The sequence below is a fragment of the Schistocerca gregaria genome, chromosome 3 (genome assembly GCF_023897955.1).
Source record: "Schistocerca gregaria isolate iqSchGreg1 chromosome 3, iqSchGreg1.2, whole genome shotgun sequence".
NCBI lineage: Eukaryota > Metazoa > Arthropoda > Insecta > Orthoptera > Acrididae > Schistocerca > Schistocerca gregaria.
Genome location: NC_064922.1, coordinates 482,370,067 through 482,392,023, shown reverse-complemented (window position 1 = coordinate 482,392,023; position 21,957 = coordinate 482,370,067). Strand labels below are relative to the sequence as shown.

The following is a 21,957-nucleotide window of genomic DNA, read 5'->3' as shown; positions in this document are numbered from 1 at the left end:
ATCGGATCTACTGTGCCCGCTTTGTCGACGCTACCTCTGTTACAGCCGTAACCGAGCTCGGTGGAACGACATCTGGTATTCTCCAGATGTCAATAACATCCCAGTCTTTCAATGTTCAACAAATGCGTTCCTCCTACAAAAGTAGTAACATATTTAAGACTATCCTCTGATCGGAAGCCAAACTACGTTAAGTACACACCTCCTGAACATTCAGCTCGAAGTCCGAAACCGATTTAAACTACAGTGAACATTGAGACGCTGCATCTTGGGTTAATGTCTAAGCATCATTATCGTAGCCTACAAGTCCTCATCTCCCCATATTAACACAAGCCGATGCCCGCTGGATCCGCAGCCTTCCGAAATTTTACAAATTCTTCCGAATCCTGAACCCCGCCTTGCCTTCCCCAGCTCACATTCTGTATCTATTGATATATTCCTCCTGTCTACCCACCGAACCCAGTACAGAAACCAGAAAACCAAACACCAGTCCACACATCCTATCCTCCTACCTCCAATCCAGAAACGTGGCACGCCGTAGGCCTACGAATAAGGCTTGTCTACTCTCTCCTGCCGGAACTCTCGCTCAACAAAAAATTAAATACGTTCGTACCTACATTTATTTTACCAAACACAGCCTACAGTGAAACTCTCCAACCATTTAATAACATATTCTGTTATAGCTCCATAGCTCCTCCACTATTCAATAGGATACCAAAATGCCTCCTGTAGTTCATCACTGTTCTGTTACCGTAAACATTTTTCCATAACCATAATGAGCATTTTTGTTGATATTCATTACCACACGATAGTTGCACCCACAGAATCACCTCTGGGTATCTCAACGGTCGTATACGTTACCGGTCTATATTGTAAATTAGTTAAATTTTCATCGATGCATCGTGCATATCAGAACTATCGCCTTGTTTCTTTTATAATAAGTGCGGGTCCAGATAGTTATCGGTTACTGGCTGCTGCGTTCTCAAATCTCTGGACCACTGTGACGTAGAATATCTTGATAGTTGCAACAAATGGTTTATCCTCCAGTTGAATTTAGGCAAATTAAGCTGAAAACCCCGAAATACTGCTCCGGATATCAGCTTGACCAATAAATGTTTGGAGTCACTCAGAGAATAATTCAGGGTGGAATCTAATGAAATTTTAGGGCAGAATTTAGATCCTGTTTTAACAATGTATACAGGTTGGCTGAGCTTTCATTATGAAGTTGCGTTCATATTTATTTGGCTTCTACAATAACGGCAGTTCACATAAAGTTTAGTAAGTCCCTCCGATACACTGTCATGCACCTTTTCACTGCTCGTAAATTTTACCACTCTTTGCTCACCAATAATATTACTCGTGGCTTCATTAACACCTCTATTCTCTCTCGTCTTCCACCCACACTTCTCCAGTCAGACTCCAAACGGTTACTCACCTTCTTAAAAATTGTAGTAGCGGTTGCTGTCCACCATTAACGATACACGATCCCTTCCGTATTCTTCTCACTCTTGCTGACTTTCTTCAAAGACAGTTTTAGTGTGAACGGTATACAACCCGTCGGCTTTGACCAAGGACGTCAGAATTTGGCAAATATCATTTATTACACAGATGTAAAAATTGAGGAGTGTCCAGTAATTAAAGAATACAGGACAGAAAAAATATGGCAGACATATATAAAGGCGAGTAATTTTTGGACCTTAATGTTAAGAATATTAAAGAGACCTATGGAAAAAAGAGAGCCACTTGTATGAATATCAAGAGCTCAGATGGAAACCCAGTTCTAAGCAAAGAAGGGAAAGCAGAAAGGTGGAGGAAGTATGTAGAGGGTCTATACAAGGGCGATGTACTTGAGGACAATATTATGGAAATGGAAGAGGATGTAGATGAAGATGAAATGGGAGATACGATACTGCGTGAAGAGTTTGACAGAGCACTGAAAGACCTGAGTCGAAACAAGGTCCCCGGAGTAGACAACATTCCATTAGAACTACTGACGGCCTTGGGAGAGCCAGTCCTGACAAAACTCTACCATCTGGTGAGCAAGATGTATGAAACAGGCGAAATACCCTCAGACTTCAAGAAGGATATAATAATTCCAATCCCAAAGAAAGCAGGTGTTGACAGATGTGAAAATTACAGAACAATCATCTTAGTAAGCCACAGCTGCAAAATACTAACAAGAATGCTTTACATACGAATGGAAAAACTAGTAGAAGCCGACCTCGGCGAAGATCAGTTTGGATTCCGTAGAAATATTGGAACGCGTGAGGCAATACTGACCTTACGACTTATCTTAGACGAAACAAGACAAACCTACGTTTCTACCATTTGTAGACTTAGAGAAAGCTTTGGACAATGTTGACTGGAATACTCTCTTTCAAATTCTAAAGGTGGCAGTGGTAAAATATAGGGAGCGAAAGGCTATTTACAATTTGTGCAGAAACCAGATGGCAGTTATAGGAGTCGAGGGGCATGAAAGGGAAGCAGTGGTTGGAAAGGGAGTGAGACAGGGTTGTAGCCTCTCCCCGATATTATTCAATCTGTATGTTGAGCAAGCAGTAGAGGAAAAAATTTGGAGTAGGTATTAAATCCATGAAGAAGAAATAAAAACTTTGAGGTTTGCCGATGAAATTGTAATTCTGTCAGAGACAGCAAAGGACTTGGAAGAGCAGTTGAAAAGAATGGATAGCGTCTTGAAAGGAGGATATAAGATGAACATCAACAAAAGCAAAATGAGGATAATGGAATGTAGTCGAATTAAGTCGGGTGATGCTGAGGGAATTAGATTAGGAAATGAGACACTTAAAGTAGTAAAGGAGTTTTGCTATTTGGGGAGCAAAATAACTGATGATGGTCGAAGTAGAGAGGATATAAAATGTAGACTGGCAATGGCAAGGAAAGCGTTGCTGAGGAAGTGAAATTTGTTAACATCGAGTATTCATTTAAGAGACAGGAAGTCGTTTCTGAAAGTATTTGTATGGAGTGTAGCCATGTATGGATGTGAAACATGGACGATAAATAGTATGGACAAGAAGAGAATAGAAGCTTTCGAAATGTGGTGCTACAGAAGAATGCTGAAGATTAGATGGGTAGGTCACATAACTAATGAGGAGGTACTGAAAAGGATTGGGGAGAAGAGACGTTTGTGGCACAACTTGTCGAGAAGAAGGGATCGGTTGGTAGGACATGTTCTGAGGCATGAAGGGATCACCAGTTTAGCATTGGAGGGCAGCGTGGAGGGTAAAAATCGTAGAGGGAGACCAAGAGATGAATACACTAAGTAGATTCAAAAGGATGTAAGTTGCAGTAGGTACTGGGAGCTGAAGAGGCTTGCACAGGATAGAGTGGCATGGAGAGCTGCATCAAACCAGTCTCAGGACTGAAGACCGCAACAACAACAACAACAACAACAATGTTGCTAGTTTTTGTCCTTTTACTTCTGTGGTAAATAAAGGGGGAGAAAAGGGATAGAAGTAGCGGTAGCATAGAATATCTCACGTCACATATATGTGAGTTGTATCTCGTACTTCAGTCGAGCTCTGTAGGCAAATTGAAGTTCATGATATAAATTTAACGTACGTCGATTTCTTCGTTTTCGTTAGCATTAGTATCCTGTTGTTCAGTTGAACAGTATAGGTCAACTGAAGTATGGGATACAAATTTTAAATATGTTGTTTCTTTCGCCTCCGCTGCCACTAATAGTCTGTTCTTATGAGACAGTAATACTACAGGAGGAGGAAAGATCTACGGACATAATATTAGCATCCGAGAAAAAAACATCTGAAATCACGACATGATCTTCAATGAATGTTACCAAAATTTCCTTCGTTCCACTGGGAAATACTTTAGAAACTACATCTCCACATTCTTGGCCTGAAATTACCGCCCCCCAAACGCATAAGACTGTCGGAACTTCGCCCCTGTTGTACTTCCCTTTTTATTGCCACAATGCGACTCGTCGATTTGGATTATAACGTTCCCCCTCCCCCACCTCCCCGCAACGGCGCCCTAAACTTCCCTACAAATTTCCTACAAAAAGAATACCAATCTAAAACTGTACGCTTACTCACACGGCATTCATGCACACACAGCCACACAGGCTACATCAAACACCAGCAGTATGTAATTTTTATGATATCCCTCAAGGCGAGCTTAGGTTTCTCGAACCGTGTTCCTCATCTAATGGCTCGCCACAAGCGATCTTTGCTACAGCGCCATACGAATAAGTCGTTAGTACGCCGAGCGGACACACTTGTCAGGAGCATGTGTTCGCCGCACTCACGACATCGAACGTAATCTGCAACAAGACCATAAATTTGTAAAAATCGAGTCCTGACCATCATGTCTACTCCCATAGCCTCCTTTAAATCACCTGGATTCATTGGAACAGATAAATCTATACCTACAAACGAAAATTAAAAACTAAAAATTCTCCTAAAATAAAAAGCTATATGCAAATTATCTTAAACTCACTAAGAATGAAATTAAGTACCGAATGAACTGCAAACAACGAATTACTTAAATCAATGAACACGAAAAAATTTGTACAATATCTAGAGATGTCAGTTAAAACCACATTCAGTTTTTTTAATGTACAATGATGCCACTTATCCGCAGACAACTCATTTATTATCTATGGCTGGAAAGTAAATACATTACTATCTATGAGCAACCTATGACATCATTGGTCAAAGCCGACTGGTTGTATTCCCGTGCTTTCAGTAGACCCCAATTTTAATTCATTCTTCTGTCTCCCAGCCCTCCTCTTATTTATGATACACTGCATCTCAACCGAATAATTTCATTTTCTGATCAAAAGTTTACTGGCCGTTTCTAGCACAATGCAAGGCGTTTGACACAGTTCCCCACAGTCGTTTAATGAACAAAGTAAGAGCATACGGACTATCAGATCAATTGTGTGATAGGATTGAGGAGTTCCTAGATAACAGAACGCAGCATGTCATTCTCAATGGAGAGAAGTCTTCCGAAGTAAGAGTGATTTCAGGTCTGCCGCAGGGGAGTGTCATAGGACCGTTGCTATTCATAATATACATAAATGACCTGGTGGGTGACATCGGAAGTTCACTGAGGCTTTTTGCAGATGATGCTGTGGTGTATGGAGAGGTTGCAACAATGGAAAATTGTACTGAAATGCAGGAGGATCTGCAGCGAATTGACGCATGGTGCACGGAATGGCAATTGAATCTCAATGTAGACAAGTGTAATGTAATGCGAATACATAAAAAGTTAGGTCCCTTATCATTTAGCTACAAAATAGCAGGTCAGCAACTGGAAGCAGTTAATTCCATAAATTATCTGGGAATACGCATTAGGAGTGATTTAAAATGGAATGATCATATAAAGTTGGTCGTCGGTAAAGCAGATACCAGACCGAGATTCATTGGAAGAATCCTAAGGAAATGCAATCCGACAACAAAGGAAATAGGTTACAATACGCTTGTTCGCCCACTGCTTGAATACTGCTCAGCAGTGTGGGATCCGCACCAGATAGGGTTGATAGGAGAGATAGAGAAAATCCAACGGAGAGCAGCGCGCTTCGTTACAGGATCATTTAGTAATCGCGAAAGCGTTACGGAGATGATAGATAAACTCCAGTGGAAGACTCTGCAGGAGAGACGCTCAGTAGCTCGGTACGGGCTTTTGTTAAAGTTTCGAGAACATACCTTCACCGAAGAGTCGTATATCTCGCGAAGAGACCATGAGGATAAAATCAGAAAAATTAGAGCCCACTCAGAAGCATACCGACAATCCTTCTTTCCACATACAATACGAGACTGGAATAGAAGGGAGAACCGATAGAGGTACTCAGGGTACCCTCCGCCACACACCGACAGGTGGCTTGCGGAGTATGGCTGTAGATGTAGATGTAGAATGCCGTCACGTCATCTATGATCACTCTCCTCTCTTCTGTGTAACGCCTCTAATTAGTCGTCCAAGTAATTACATGATATACGCTTAACAAAGAATTTAATAACAAGTATTGTAGTGAAACTTTAGATTTCTGCTGACATATAAAGACTCCACGTGCGGCTATATACAGGAAAGATGCAAAGTTTTCTGTCTTATCGCTTGTCTTTGTTGATCTTCTTGCTTCGTGTCTCTGTATGCCATCTGATGTATAGATGTTTGCTGCCTATTCATCTCATTTGAATTATCGTTAATAATTGTCAGTGTTGAATTTTAAAAATTTGTTCTGCCAGTATAACGGAAACCTTTTCCTCTCCTTACCATTTACGTAAATTAGGCCAATGCCTTGTACGGATGGAAGCTCGTGTGGTATTTTAATTTAATTCCCAAAGTAGCTTAAAATTAGTTCTTATTTCATTTCTGATGTTCAAAATTTTGAAGAACCTGCATTCTAATGTTATTTACGATGTCCTGCTTTCAGTTAACACTGTACAGTTATCTTTGATCACTGAAAATTTATATTTATAAAATGACACTAGGAGAAGCTTGCGTTAATTTTGGCTAAAGCCTGAGGAAGTAATTTTTAAGAATTAAAAGAATTTTCAAATTATTTTGGGTCAGAAAGAAAAATGTTTAATATCGAAACTAGAATTAATTTTTCGTACCAGTAAAATAGATCTATGATCTCATAATAACAATTCCTAATATCACTATATATTCACTTTACATAAAATAATATTTAAAGTGGAATTTTCGTTATTAAATGCAGAAAGAGAAATTTATAATAATAAAAGGCGATTATATTGGCTTTCCCAATAATTTCTCAGAGAAATGCTTCTTAAATTTCCAGCAATAAAGTCAGGTAGGGTCTAGTTTACCTTCCATACTGTTCCAAACCCAACTCTACCTTTCCCTCTTTTCAGTTAAAATACTCTACGTAATATTTTTCTCCAAAAAACACTGTTCAAATCTTTCCCCAAGGCAGTTATTCTTTACTTCTCTTAAAACTCCTTCCTTTGTTTGACAGGTCACTCTTTCTCACCACTGTCTGCTGCCTCCCTCTCCACTTACATAACAACGATAATACATACAATATAATGCATATCACTGGCATACGTACATTCAGTACATTGCAATCGCATAAAATTAGATAAAAGGAAAAAATTTTCGTTGCACACGGATTTCGGAAATCATAACATAAAATGAAATCTGATATACTCGTATATTTGTGTGAGGGAAACAAGTCTGACCAGCCTATGTGAATCTTAATAATATATATCAAACTAAACATTTCCCTCTAGCATTTACAATAATACTAGAATAATAGTCCAAAACTAAAAATAGCATTAAGATACAAAAAATGATAGCATTTATTGAATAACAATTCGAAGCCACCGACTGTTGACACCTGTTTTCATTTACAAAATACTTACCGAGCCCACAGGAGATTTTTCTTTCTTTTTTTTTAACATACGCCATGCACGAATGTCGCAGCCACAAGATTATTATTCTTATGTGTTGGATCCTATCAAACTGTAATTGACAGAACCAACTAAACAGATTAGTTCGAAGTCAGGTTCGTGGTAAGCCTTCAGTACACACTGCGACACTGAATTACTGTATACTTACTTAGCGCTACGTATTGTGTTTACTGATAAATTTTTCAGGTATTTCTTTGACAATGTACTGAACTTACAAATGGCAACGAAAATGAAAATAAAGCAAAGATACTAAAATTTAGTATTGGAAAGGACAACACCTTAGAAATAATTAAGCTTCATTATTATGCATAGTTATTATCAAAGGTGGGCTTTCGGGTGCATAGCCGTTTTAGATTTCACATTATGCAACTCTCCCTTGCTAAGCAAAGTACATTATTAATGAGAAAACCTGAGAGGTCACAGGAAATAAGTAAGTCACGTTAATTATGCTGACAGTTAAGCGATAAGTAATAAGTAAAAAAAATTAAATTTCCTTAATGACAACTGAAATAATCTAATTCCCTTAGTGAAGCCTTTTTTATCTTCATATCCTTTCACCAGTTTTTTAAAATCCCGTGACTCTCTGCAGGCGTCAGGCGGAATGAGGATAAAATTTAACGAATTTTTTGACTAACTCGGCAAATAATTTGTAATTCTATAACTTATTTTTTAATGTTCCTCAACAGTGTTATACGAATTCATGTGAAAGAAAAAACAAGTTTAACATTACCAGAGCTAGTCCGTAACAAGCATGGAATTAATTCTATGTTTAGTCCTCTTTAAATTTAACCAATCCGTCTAGCTTCTTTTTCGCTCCTTATTGTAATCCCTTCACATAGACATTTGCTGTTGTACTATTAGCCTTACAAACAACCTGCGAAAATGAATGCGCAAATGAATAAAAAAATAGCTTTAAGAAGTGCTTCAGCTACTTAATAAACACAGTTCCCTTCCTGAGCTCTCATTATTTATTCCACTAACATGGTTCTAGTGGTACATGATTATTTGTGGTATCGTGATGTTATATTTTCCTTAAAGAATTATTTCCGTTGTTTGTACGAGATGGAAACGCTGTCTGAAATATCCACGAACGTTGACTGCTTCGAAAAATCTGTGTAGTGATGCCCCTTCCAATTAACAAAATCTACATATTTCGTGTGAATACTTTTCACTTCAAAAATGAAAATCAAGGAGCACTAGTAGTGAGTTATATACAATACAGTCTACCTGTGCCGTTATTATGGCATTCACATTATTGACAGTATTGCTCTCTATTTAACCGTCTAATGATATAACTCTAGCCTAAAATTGAGATTTCCTAGCACGATAAGCGCTAAAATAGTTTTCTTCCTATCGATTATCATAGCCATCAATTTATTGAAGCTTAGAGACATGATTGGGCTATTTTTACCAGTGTCACATTTAATAAATTGTGTATTTACTTCTCGATCACCGCCAACGACATTCTCGCTCCATTTGTTCCGTGCCCGTGAATGTTCTACAACGTCCGTTTCATAAGAGGTAATGGGTCGTAGGCAGAATAAACTCTGTAATTTGTATTACATACTTGTATAAATGTTACGTAAGCCACAGGTAACATCGTTCCGAATCAATGAGACGATAATAAGTCGCGATACTTAGATGTTAAACACACCTTTAACTATTGTGAATTGCACCGTTTTAATCTTATTGTTCCTTGGGTATTGTAGGCTACATAGGTATATAAATCGACACTGCTCCACGTAATTTATGTTTTTGCATTATTACACGTATCTTTCTAATTTTTAGTCATTCATGGTCTAAAGCTCTCACGTTCTCCATTGTACCTAACCCTGTAGGCTCATTTTTAATCTCGCTATTCACAAAAAGCTTGATTACTCAGTTTTACTTTCTTCTTTGTACATATTAATAAATCATAAACATGTCTGACATACTTATCGATTTCTCAATCCACCTCTATATTGTATAGTACCTTTGTTCAGCTCTCATCCCGCGCTATTTGCACTGACAGTTTACTTGACATAATCAAATGGAGCATTGACGATCAGCGTTACTTCATTCTAGTACCTATTATTTGAAATTCCGTGCGCCTGTATGCTCTCGCTTTCGACAAGATACTACTGTTTGTGCACCTAACTGTCTCGGTGGATGTTGACAGCTATGATATGAATGTAGATGCACGCTAACGATGTTTTGACACCCACAAGCGTAACTTTATACGCTTCTTACGTGAAAGTATGTCGCGTGTCAGCAAACAAATTGTAATTAGTAAATATTTTCTGCATGTGTGCTTCGTTCTAGCTTTTCGTAGATAGCTCTTTAGAGTGACCTGTAGTGTAACATCCAGGAAATGCAAATCAATCAGTAACAGCTAAGCCCGAACTGTGTCAAAGATAAGCATTAGATTTTCAGAACTATGTTTACATCAGCTACTGCAAAAGATATAACAAGTGCCATGTGAGGCATGATAACGTAACGCTCCACTTAGCTTGCTTTTAGTTTCCGCGGTTTTCTCCTTATGAATTATTACACATTTTGATCGAATAAATTTGTTCGATACGCTCTAGTATGACATGCATTTTACGTTACTTCTGAGAGCAGAGTAAGCTGTCTTAATTGATTTATAGCATAAATTAAAGGTAAGTGGTGACGTCTCCCATCCATTTCCATTTTTGATAAAGCTCTGCATCCAGTCAGTCTATTCGTATCAAATATAAACGTCAGCTCTACGCAAGACACGTGACATATGGTACATGTGAAACAACTCAAAAATAGGATTTCTTCGTGTATAACATGCTTCATATGAGAAGTAGATGGAATTTAAATGTCCAACACTACTGGTCAGTACCACCCAGAATTCTGTTATTTCATACCTCTTATTATTAACTGGCATCCCACATAAATTACTATGTCACGAGTCCCAAACAGACTAGTTACTCTAAGGACGTGGTAGCTGGCCGCCGTCAACAAGTGCTGAAGTTTTGACACTGTAATTGAATCTTGAAGCATTGTTAAATTATCTGTATGAGCGGATGATTAATTGTCCAATAAAAGAAAATGCACTTGTATTTAATACGCTAAGGAATATGAAAAACGATCACAAATGTTAGCTAAACTTTTTGAATGTCGTTTACCTTGTGCTCACTGTGTTGCATTACGTCAGCCTTAAGTTAATTTCATATTCCTTACTACAAATATCTACAGCATTTGAAGATCACCATCTCTATTACGAATCTGTATTACTCCTGCTTGAAACTTATATCACAGCAATGGTACACGCCTGTGAATCGTCGCCACTGGAAGACAAACACTGAAGTAAGCGGCCAATTTTACTTAGCTCGTGACAGGATTCATCAAGGTCAATTGAAATCAAGCACGTCTGGAAGTACTATTGTTATCGTAAGTATTTTAATTTTTCGTTACTGAGCAAGAAAATTGCTCGTAGGTTGTTAACGTTTTGGTATTTGGCTGATAGTTGCTCGGCTGCCTGTTGCTTGATGAGTACACATATTCCACTAATCAGGTGCTAGATCACCCCGTCTCTGTTATAGGTTACCTGTCTAATGACTCCCGAGGGCTAAAAAATTTGATTTTCAATATTTAAAATGCTGTCCCAGTACAGTTATTAAGCTTAACACACTAAGACAAGTATTACAGTTAAAATTCTGCATGTGTCTTGAGGCAACATATTTTACGTCTCGCAAAATATCAAGACTATATTCATCAAGTGTTTAAGAATAATAGCACTTAGAAACTTCCAAGAGACTTGAACCATAATTTGAAATCTTTTCTAAACTTTTCCTCGCGTTAATAACAAATATGTAAAACTTTAACTCATTTGTAAAGTAATCAGAAGTCTGAAGTCTTTTTATACATGAGAGCACCTTACGGAATGGGAGGAGGGTAACTGATTACTAGAAAATATTGTTGATTACCGCCGGCCACACCAATACTTAATTAGAGCAGCATGCGGCTCACGGGCGATAGTTCGGCAAACGCTGGTTTAACCAGTATGACCGACAATTCACACGTTGTATACTAGACAGTTACTTGATCAAGTGCCACATCTCGTAGTTTATGCGGCTGTTTGAAATAAAATTAGTAGCTATTGTACGCTACGAGCGAGCCCATCATTTCAATTTCCCTAATACTATTGTATTAAATTCATCATCTAGCATATGAATCTTACACACTCTTCTACTCCCTCTGTTTCCTTCTAAGTAACTGGAACAATTGTACTGCAGTTTTATAAATATTTAGCACGTTGTCAGTTTCCACTTATCCCTTATACGTGGGTACCGCTTATACCCTATAGCATCGTAGCGTATCGTGTCGTATTGTTTTAAATTCTTGTTCGGTTTGCATCATAGCTGTAAGTGTACTATGTTTTTATATTCAATTCAACACCTTAGTGAAAAATTTGGCGACGTAATTCATGATTTTCTGCTTGTTTTCTAGTACGTCTGGTTTTGTTAACTGTTTCGTGTTTTTGTGCACCCACCGTGCGATGCTGCAGATTTTCTTATCCACTATTAACATTTCAGAATAATCTGTTAAATATAATAAAAATATCCTACATTCCTATTTATTTAGCAATTTCATATTTTTCTGAGCCTTACTGCCAACTCACCCAACTCTTTGTATTTTATTGATAACTTCCTTGATGAAGCGTCCTTTTGTGAAATATTTGCCCGGTCTTCGACTAAATGCCATGATGAACGATGTCTCATGATGAGAGGGTTTCTATCTGTAACTCTTCATTTACAATACGGTTTACTTCAACTTTCATTCCATACATTCAACCATTCTCAAATCATCTTCTTATTGAGACCGTTGACCTCTTTGATGTTTTAAGCTTTCACTTCTCTGTACTGTCTCACACCTCACTTAATATATTGTTAATTTTAGTCCTATGAAAATCAGTTGTAATAAATAATGGCTTGATTTCAGAGAAAAAGTGTCGGCAGCATTTGAGAGGTTTATACCAAATAAAGTACACAAAACAGGTCAGAATACGGTTGCAGAAGCGACGAAACAAACATGCCAAATTTAAACAGACCCAAAATCCCCAAGACTCGCGATCTTTTACAAAAGCTCCAAATTTAGCACTGGCTTCAATGTGAGATACTTATAACAGTTTCGACAATGAAACTTTGTTTCGAAACTGGGCAGAAAATCCAAAGAGATTATTGTCGTATGTGAAGTATGTCAGCGGCAGGAAACAACCTATGCCTTCCCTGCTCGATAGCAATGGCGATAGTATAGAAGACAGTGCTGCCAAAGTAGAGTTATTAAACACTTCCGAAATGCTTCACAAAAGAAGACGAAGTAAATATTCCAGAATTCTAATCAAGAACAGCTAACAGCATGAGTAACGTAGAAGTAAATATCCTCGGATTAGTGAGGCAACTTAAATCATTTAATAAAAGCAAGTATTCTCGTCCAGACTCTATACCAACTAGGTTCCTTTTAGAGTATGCTGATGCATTAGCTCCATACTTAATATACAACCGTTCGCTCGATGAAAGATCCGTACCCAAAAACTGGGAAGTTGCACAGGTCACACTAGTATTCAAGAAAGGTAGTAGGAGTAATCCACTTAATTACAGGCCCATATCCTAAACGTCAAAATGCAGCAGGATTCGGGAACATATATTGTGTTCGAACATATGAATTACCTCGAAGAAAACGGTCTATTGACACACACACAACATGGGTTTAGAAAACATCGTTCTTGTGAAACACCACTAGCTCTTTTTTCACATGAAGTTTTGAGTGCTATTGACAAAGGATTTCAGATCCATTCCGTATTTCTGGATGTCCGGAAGGCTTTTGACACGGCAACCACACAAGAAGCTTCTAGTGAAATTGCGTGCTTATGAAATATCGTCTCAGTTATGTGACTGGATTTGTGATTTCCTGTCAGAGAGGTCACAGTTTGTAGTAACTGACACAAAGCCAACGAGTGAAACAGATGTGATTTTTGGCGTTCCCCAAGGTAGTGTTATAGGCTCTGGCCGTTGCTTATCTATTTAAACGTTTTCTTAGACAAACTGTGCAGCCGTCTTAGGGTTTTTGCAGGTGATGCTGTCATTTGTGGAGTAATAAATTCATAAGAAGATCAAAAAAGGTTGCAAAACGATTTAGAAAAGATATCCGAATGGTGCGAAAAGTGGCAGTTGACCCTAAGTAACGAAAAGTGTGAGGGCATTCACACGAGTGTTAAAAGAAATTCGTTGAAGTTCAGTTACAAGATAAATCAGTGAAATCCAAACGCCGTAAATTGAAATAAATACCTAGGAATTACGATTACGAATAACTTAATTTGGAAGGAATACATAGAAAATTTTGTCGGGGAAGCTAACCAAAGACTGCGTTTTAGTGGCACGACACTTAGAAAATGTAACAAATCTACTGAGGAGACTGCCTTAACTACGCTTGTCCGTCCTCTTTTAGAATACTGCTGCGCGGTGTGGGCTGCTTACCAGATAGGACTGAGAGAGTGCATTGAAATAGTTCGAGGAAGGACTGAACGTTTTGTACTGTCGCAAAATATGGAGGAGATTGTCACTGAAATAATACAGGATTTTCGCTGGACATCATTAACAGAAAGGCGTTTTTCATTGCCACGGTATCTTCTCACGAAATTCCGATCACCAACTTTCTCCTTCGAATGCGAAAATATTTTGTTGACACCGACCTACATCCTATACAGGGAGAAACTATGACCACGATAAAATGAGGGAAATCAAAGCTCGTAAGGAAAGATATAAGTTTTTGTTCTTTCCGTGCGCTATGCGAGATTTGAATGATAGAGAATTGTGAAGGTGGTTCGATGAACCCTGTCCAGGCACTTAAATGGGATTTGCAGAATATCCAAGTAGATGTAGATGGGTAGTCAGTAAAGTCAATTGGCACACTGCCCAACAAAATGCAGACCAACACCAGGAACAGACAAACTACGGGAACTACGACCAACACGACCAAGATCTTCGCAAGCATACCCTATTAAGGGGTAACGACACAAAAATCTTATAAGCTTACTTAAAAATACCAATGTAAAATCATGCTTCACGATAAAACAGCAAACGTAGATAGCACTTGCACCACACTGTTAATATAAACACCTCAATAACACAGCACAGTGGAATATATAAATTACAGTGCAGTGCTTGTCCTGCATTCTGCATAAGCGAAACAGGAAGAACTTTCCATTCACGTTCTGAAGAACACACAGATGCAAACACTGACAGATCCTCAACAGCTACTCGTATGTATTTTAATAGAAACAGAGTAATTGATATTCGCAACAGCCTAACTGAACTCCAAACTTGTACTTTGTACTAGAACAGTTAGAAATGACATTACTCAAAGAAAAATCTTCGGAAAACATGTTACTTAATAGGCCGAGTTTAACAGGCACTGCTTTTTCAGGTTATTTAAATGTTTTTTTATCCAAAAGAAACACATGCCTAATAGTGCAACAATTTAACAACAAATAGTAGCATCTGGTATCTACATCTACATGTATACTCCACAAGCCACCCAACGGTGTGTGGCGGAGGGCACACCTCCGTGCGCGCTCGAATCTCTCTAATTTTACATTCGTGATCTCCTCGGGAGGTATAAGTAGGGGGAAGCAATATATTAGATACCTCATCCAGAAACGCACCCTCTCGAAACATGTCGAGCAAGCTACACCGCGATGCATAGCGCCCCTCTTGCAGAGTCTGCCACTTGAGTTTGCTAAATATCTCCGTAACGCTATCACGGTTACTAAATAACCCTGTGACGAAACGCGCCGCTCTTCTTTGGATCTTCTCTATCTCCTCCGTCAACCCGATCTGGTACGGATCCCACACTGATGAGCAATACTCAAGTATAGGTCGAACGAGTGTTTTGTAAGCCACCTCCTTTGTTGATGGACTACATTTTCTAAGAACTCTCCCAATGAACCTCAACCTGGTACCCGCCTTACCAACAATTAATTTTATATGATCATTCCACTTCAAATCGTTCCGCAAGCATACTCCCAGATATTTTACAGAAGTAACTGCTACCAGTGTTTGTTCCGCTATCATATAATCATACAATAAAGGATCCTTCTTTCAATGTATTCGCAATACATTACGTTTGTCTATGTTAAGCGTCAGTTGCCACTCCGTGCACCAAGTACCTATTCGCTGCAGATTCTCCTGCTTGTCACTACAATTTTCTAATGATGCAACTTCTCTGTATACTACAGCATCATTCCTGAAACGCCGCATGGAACTTCCGACACTATCTACTAGTTCATTTATATATATTGTGAAAAGCAATGGTAACATAACACTCCCCTGTGGCACGCCAGAGGTTACTTTATCGTTTGTAGACGTCTCTCCATTGAGAACAACATGCTGTGTTCTGTTCGCTAAAAACTCTTCAATCCAGCCACACAGCTGGTCTGATATTCCGTAGGCTCTTACTTTGTTTATCAGGCCACAGTGCGGAACTGTATCGAACGCCTTCCGGAAGTCAAGGAAAATAGCATCTACTTGGGAGCCTGTATCTAAAATTTTCTGGGGCTCATGAACAAATAAAGCGAGTTGGGTCTCACACGATCGCTGTTTCCGGAATCCATGTTGATTCCTATAGAGTAGATTCTGGATCTCCAAAAACGACATGATACTCGAGCAAAAAACATATTCTAAAAGTCTACAACAGATCGTTGTCAGAGATGTAGGTCTATAGTTTTGCGCATCTGCTCGACGACCCTTCTTTAAGACTGGGACTACCTGTGCTCTTTTCCAATCATTTGGAACCTTCCGTTCCTCTAGAGACTTGCGGTACATGGCTGTTAGAAGGTGGGGGGGGGGGGGGCGGGGCGGCAAGTTCTTTCGCGTACTCTGTGTAGAATCGAATTGCTATCCCGACAGGTCCTGTGGACTTCCCGCTGTTGAGTGATTCCACTTGCTTTTCTATTCCTTATTTCGATGTCAGCCATTTTTTCGTTTGTGCGAGGATTTAGAGAAGGAACTGCAGTGCGGTCTTCCTCTGTGAAACAGGTTTGGAAAACGGTGTTTCGTATTTCAGCTTTACGCGTGTCATCCTCTGTTTCAATGCCATCATCATCCCGGAGTGTCAGAATATGCTGTTTCGAGCCACTTACTGATTTAACGTAAGACCAGAACTTCCTAGGATTTTCTGTCAAGTCGGTACATAGAATTTTACTTTCTAATTCCCTGAACGCTTCACGCATAGCCCTCCTTACGCTAACTTGTACATCGTTTAGCTTCTGTTTGTCTGAGAGGTTTTAGCTGCGTTTAAAATTTGAGTGAAGCTGTCTTTGCTTTCGCAGTAGTTTCCTAACTTTGTTGTTGAACCACTGTGGGTTTTTCCCGTCCCTCACAGTTTTACTGGGCACGTACCTGTCTAAAACGCATTTTACGATTGCCTTAAATTTTTCCATGAACACTCAACATTGTCAGTGTCGGAACAGAAATTTTCGTTTTGATCTGTTAGGTAGTCTGAAATCTGCCTCCTATTACTCTTGCTAAACAGAGATACCTTCCTCCCTTTTTTTTTACATTCCTATTAACTTCCATATTCAGGGATGCTGCAACGGCCTTATGATCACTGATTCACTGTTCTGCACTACAGAGTCGAAAAGTTCGGGTCTGTTTGTTATCAGTAGGTCCAAGATGTTATCTCCACAAGTCGGTTCTCTGTTTAATTGCTCGGGATAATTTTCGCATAGTGCACTCAGTATAATGTCACTCGATGCTCTGTCCATAACACCCGTCCTAAACATCTGAGTGTCCCAGTCTATATCTGCTAAATTGAAATCTCCACCTAAGGCTATAATATGCTGAGAAAATTAGTGTGAAATGTATTCCAAATTTTCTCTCAGTTGTTCTGCCACTAATGCTGCTGAGTCGGGAGATCGGTAAAAGGAGCCAATTATTAACCTAGCTCGGTTGTTGAGTGTAACCTCCACCCATAATAATTCACAGGTACTATTCACTTCCACTTCACCAGAGGATAAACTACTACAAACAGCAACAAACACGCCACCACCGATTGCATGCAATCTATCCTTTCTAAACACCGTCTGTGCCTTTGTAAACATTTCGGCGGAATTTATCTCTGGCTTCAGCCAGCTTTCTGTACCTATAACGATTTCAGTTTCGGTGCTTTCTATCAGCGCTTGAAGTTCCGGCACTTTACCTATGCAGCCTCGACACTTTTACAATTACAATACCGATTGCTGCTTGGTCCCCGCATGTCCTGACTTTGCCCTGCACCCTTTGAGGCTGTAACCCTTTCTATACTTGCCCGAGGCCATATAACCTAAAAAACCGCCCAGTCCACGCCACACAACCCCCTGCTACTCGTGTAGCCGCTTGCTGCGTGTAGTGGACTCCTGTCCTATCCAGCGGAACCCGAAACCCCACCACCCTATGGCGCAAGTCGAGGAATCTGCAGCCCACACGGTCGCAGAACCGTCTCAGCCTCTGATTCAGACCCTCCACTCGGCTCTGTACCAAAGGTCCGCAGTCAGTCCTGTCGACGATGCTGCAGATGGTGAGCTCTGCTTTCATCCCGCTACCGAGACTGGCAGTCTTCACCAAATAAGAAAGTCGCCGGCAGCCAGAGAGGATTTCCTCCGGTCCATAGCGACACATATCATTGGTGCCGACATGAGCGACCCCGCACCCTTCATGACATCCGGAAGGACCCTTTCTACATCTGGAATGACCCCCCCCCCCCCCGGTATGCACACGGAGTGCACATTGGTTTTCTTCCCCTCTCTTGCTGCCATATCCCTAAGGGGTCTCATTACGCTCCTGACGTTGGAGCTCCCAACTACCAGTAAGCACACCCTCTGCAACGGCCCGGATCTTGCAGACTGAGGGGCAACCTCTGGAACAGGACAAGCAGCCATGTCCGACCGAAGATCAGTATCAGTCTGAGACAGAGCCTGGAACTGGTTCGTCAGACAAACTGGAGAGGACTTCCGTTCAGCCCTCCGGAATGTCTTTCGCCCCCTGCCACACCTCGAGACGACCTCCCACTCTACCACATGTGAGGGATCAGCCTCAATGTGGGCAGTATTCTGGGAAGCCACAGTTGTGGTCCGATCGGGGGATGCGTGTAACGAGCTGACCGTCCCCGACAAACCCCTATCCAGACCCCCACAGTGATGCCCATTTGCAACAGCCTCATGCTGTGTGACCGAAGCCAACACTGCCTGAAGCTGGGAGTGAAGGGATGCCACTCAGCCTGCATCCGAACACAGCACTTGCAGTGTTAATTTAAATTTAAATAATTGCTTTTCAAACGACATCTATATGTAATTAATGATACAATGTCGTTATAATTCTTACAAATAGTGCCACCTGTGTAAGTGTAGAAATGTACCATCTTTAGAAACTGATATAATTTGACTTGTTTTGAATTTTGTTCACAAATGTGCCGCACGACGAGAAGTGTCTAAATGTATGCTAATATCTCTACTAATACTGTCCTTAGAAAACATGTAACCACTTATGTAAACAGTAAGTAATTTTTCGAAGTTGTTTTACTTGTATAAAAGTGGTGGTCGCCAAATGCCAGTTCGCTGTATACCTGTGTAATCGTAACAGGACGTGTACCAATGCAAAGTTTCAAAAATGATGTAGACTGACGAAGCACCTGACGAGGAGTCTCCAGGGCTCAAAATTCATCGTTCATTCAAATAAAAGTCGCTGTTATTGAGTGATTGCGATGTTTTATTTTATTTACCAAACTAACAAAGTTACACGAACTTTACTGACAAAAATAGTAAAATTAAGTAAAATATATATGAAGAGAAGAATTAACTCAGTTTCCAGGAAGTAAGAGCTACAGTTTTATCTTTGATGCTTTCTGTCTCACTCTTATATTAAGCAACGAAGTAATAAGTAGTAAGTTCCGTATAACAATTTATCTGTAAGCTGAATTGCTAATAGTCGCATTGACATTCAAAATCGAATTTCAGTTGAAAATAAACCATAACTAAAAGAATAATTGGAAATAATAAAATTACTATCCAAAGTTACAATTTACAGCATACTTGCGGATGAATAAGAGAAGTTTGTACTGTCTCACCGACATTATTTAATACCTAGTGTGATCAACTGAAGACTATGTAATAAAAAAGGACAGTTTCTCCAAGGATTGCTCCGAATCGTAGATGCGCGAATGACAGCTTGCATTTCGCTGCTGACTTGATCATCTAGAATAATGAAGATAAATTGCAAAATATGTGCAAACAGTACAAAATTAACCCATCGATAGAAAAGAAAATGCTGTGGTGTTGTAAGGAAAGAATCAAAATTATATGACATTATACTTCATTGGCAGATACTTGAGCAAAAGCCAGTTAAAAATATATTGTAGGATGTTCCAACCAATTACAGTCTTTAATAACAAAGGAAATGCTTAACACGTTCCAGCATATATATGTCACAGTCAACCAGCGTTTTAAAAATGTAACACTCAAACAAACCGGAACTAAACAGAGATTGGGGGTACTCCACTACTGTACGGATACGAAATGATGACCATGTCTTCAAACGCTCAGTCATGGACTCGGCCATCAGCGTTGAGACTACAGAGAAACACTTTAATGTCTCAAGTTTGGAACATTTTAGAAAGGAAGGCAGTATGAGGAAACATGATAGTGAAGTGCCAAAGTAACTGGAAACATGACATTGAAAGAATGGACAATGTGAAGTATCCCATTCAGATATCTACCACACAAGCCTGCTGATAAGAGGGAGATGAGGACGCTTAGTAGAACAATGGCGTTACCATTAACATTAGTAACCCGTCAAATCGAGAATAGTATTTAGTTTTAGCCCTACAAGGAAATACCTGAAAACACCACATAGTAAACTGTGACTTTCGGATTGTGCTAGAAAAAAATCAGTTGCTATACTGTTATATGAAACGAAACACAATTTAGTTTCAGTAATACAGTTGCAGTTTATATCCTTTTATATAAAACGAAACAGAATTTTAGTTTCAGTGTTCTGCCCTTTTATCTTACGTAGATGGTAGCTCGGTACGGCACTAGTGCCCATAGAAATGGAAATGCGGAACAAAACGATCCCCGACGTAGGCAGTGAAGTCCAGAAAGGCCCCGCACGCTTGAGCTAGGCCGCCTCCAGATGCTATCGCTTGCCGTGGATTTCCGACTCACTTACCGAGGGCTTGCGTCACTCCGTTGGGCCCAGCTATTTATTGCTGCAACTTTCTTTCCGATAAAAAGCAAACTGGAGAGACAAAACGCGCCGCTCGCACACTGCAGCAGAATTTCAATTACAGTAAAAGGCTTAACTTATTTCTCGTTTCTGTTACAGGAAGGCGTCCATGATTAAGCGCTGTGTGGTGAGTGTTGAGATTTATCTCCTCTGTATTACTGTAGTGCCTTAATTTTTAAAGTTAACTCTTCGTCGTTAGGGAAATTAGTGTATGGTACATGGACATCCATTGTAGTTTTATGCACACCGCTGCCAGCTGGTTCGCTGCTGTCGGTTTAAATTTTTCATTGACAAATACACTTCTCTCTCCGAGTAAGGCTTTTTTTAATCATTATGCTAACAATAAATATAAACTCTCCACGTAACATAACTAGGATGTATGGTTTATAACAACTTTATCTTTCTTTCTGTGTACAGTGGTGTGTTTTTATACATTTGGAATCTAAACTCATCTATAGAAAATTCCTGAGGTAGATAGATAACTAATTCGTATAGATCGCAGGAAACGTTTATCAACAGTTTGTCCATTGTCAAAGTGAAGTACGATGGGGTTCAGTTCAGTACAAATGTCAGAAGACCAACAAAGAAATCAACCAACGTGTCTCACATTACCCTATGTCTATTTATAGACGTTGCCTAGCACATTGTTTGTGAAGAACTCGACAAACGTGAAATTGCGCCCAGTATCAAACTCAAAGTGTTCCGCATGTATAACTAAGGTTATGTTACTACACGCGTAAGTGATTTGTTGACTGAAACAATTATCACGTAACCACTTTATAATGAATATGCGTTGCGATCTTTGTGGCTAATTAGAATGTTTCAGTAGTTGAAGATTTCCTTGCCGAATGACGACAACCGAATACCCAAGTTCGTAGTCTTCAGTTCTCGAAAAAACAGTGAGTGATCGACACCATACAGTGAAACAAGGCTGCTGTATCGTCAGATAGCTTACACAACTGGGTGACATTATAAAAACGGAATAGTAATTCTCAGCGATGTCACATGCGTAGCTCAAGGTAAATACTAAACAGCGGTACTTTACCAACATTGATACAGAATTGGAGTAAGGCGAAACTAAGTTACCACATAATTCGAGGCCATGCTGAGAAGTTCAAAAGTTTCAAACCGCTCTGAGCACAATGCGACTTAACTGCAGAGGTCATCAGTCCCCTAGCATGTAGAACTAATTAAACCTAACTAACCTAAGGACATCACACACATCCATCCCCGAGGCAGGATTCGAACCTGCGACCGTAGCAGCATCGCGGTTCCACACTCTAGCG

At 39.7% G+C, this 21,957-nt stretch overlaps 1 long non-coding RNA gene across 1 annotated transcript in view; it reads left to right on the top strand.

Annotated features, from left to right (window-relative positions):
• LOC126354518 (uncharacterized) overlaps positions 1 to 21,957 on the top strand; it is a 1,203,959-nt gene that overhangs the window by 833,625 nt on the left and 348,377 nt on the right. The window contains exon 3 of the long non-coding RNA XR_007565348.1: positions 20,771 to 20,798. This is a non-coding gene — a long non-coding RNA (uncharacterized LOC126354518). The remainder of the gene's footprint in view (positions 1 to 20,770; positions 20,799 to 21,957) is intronic.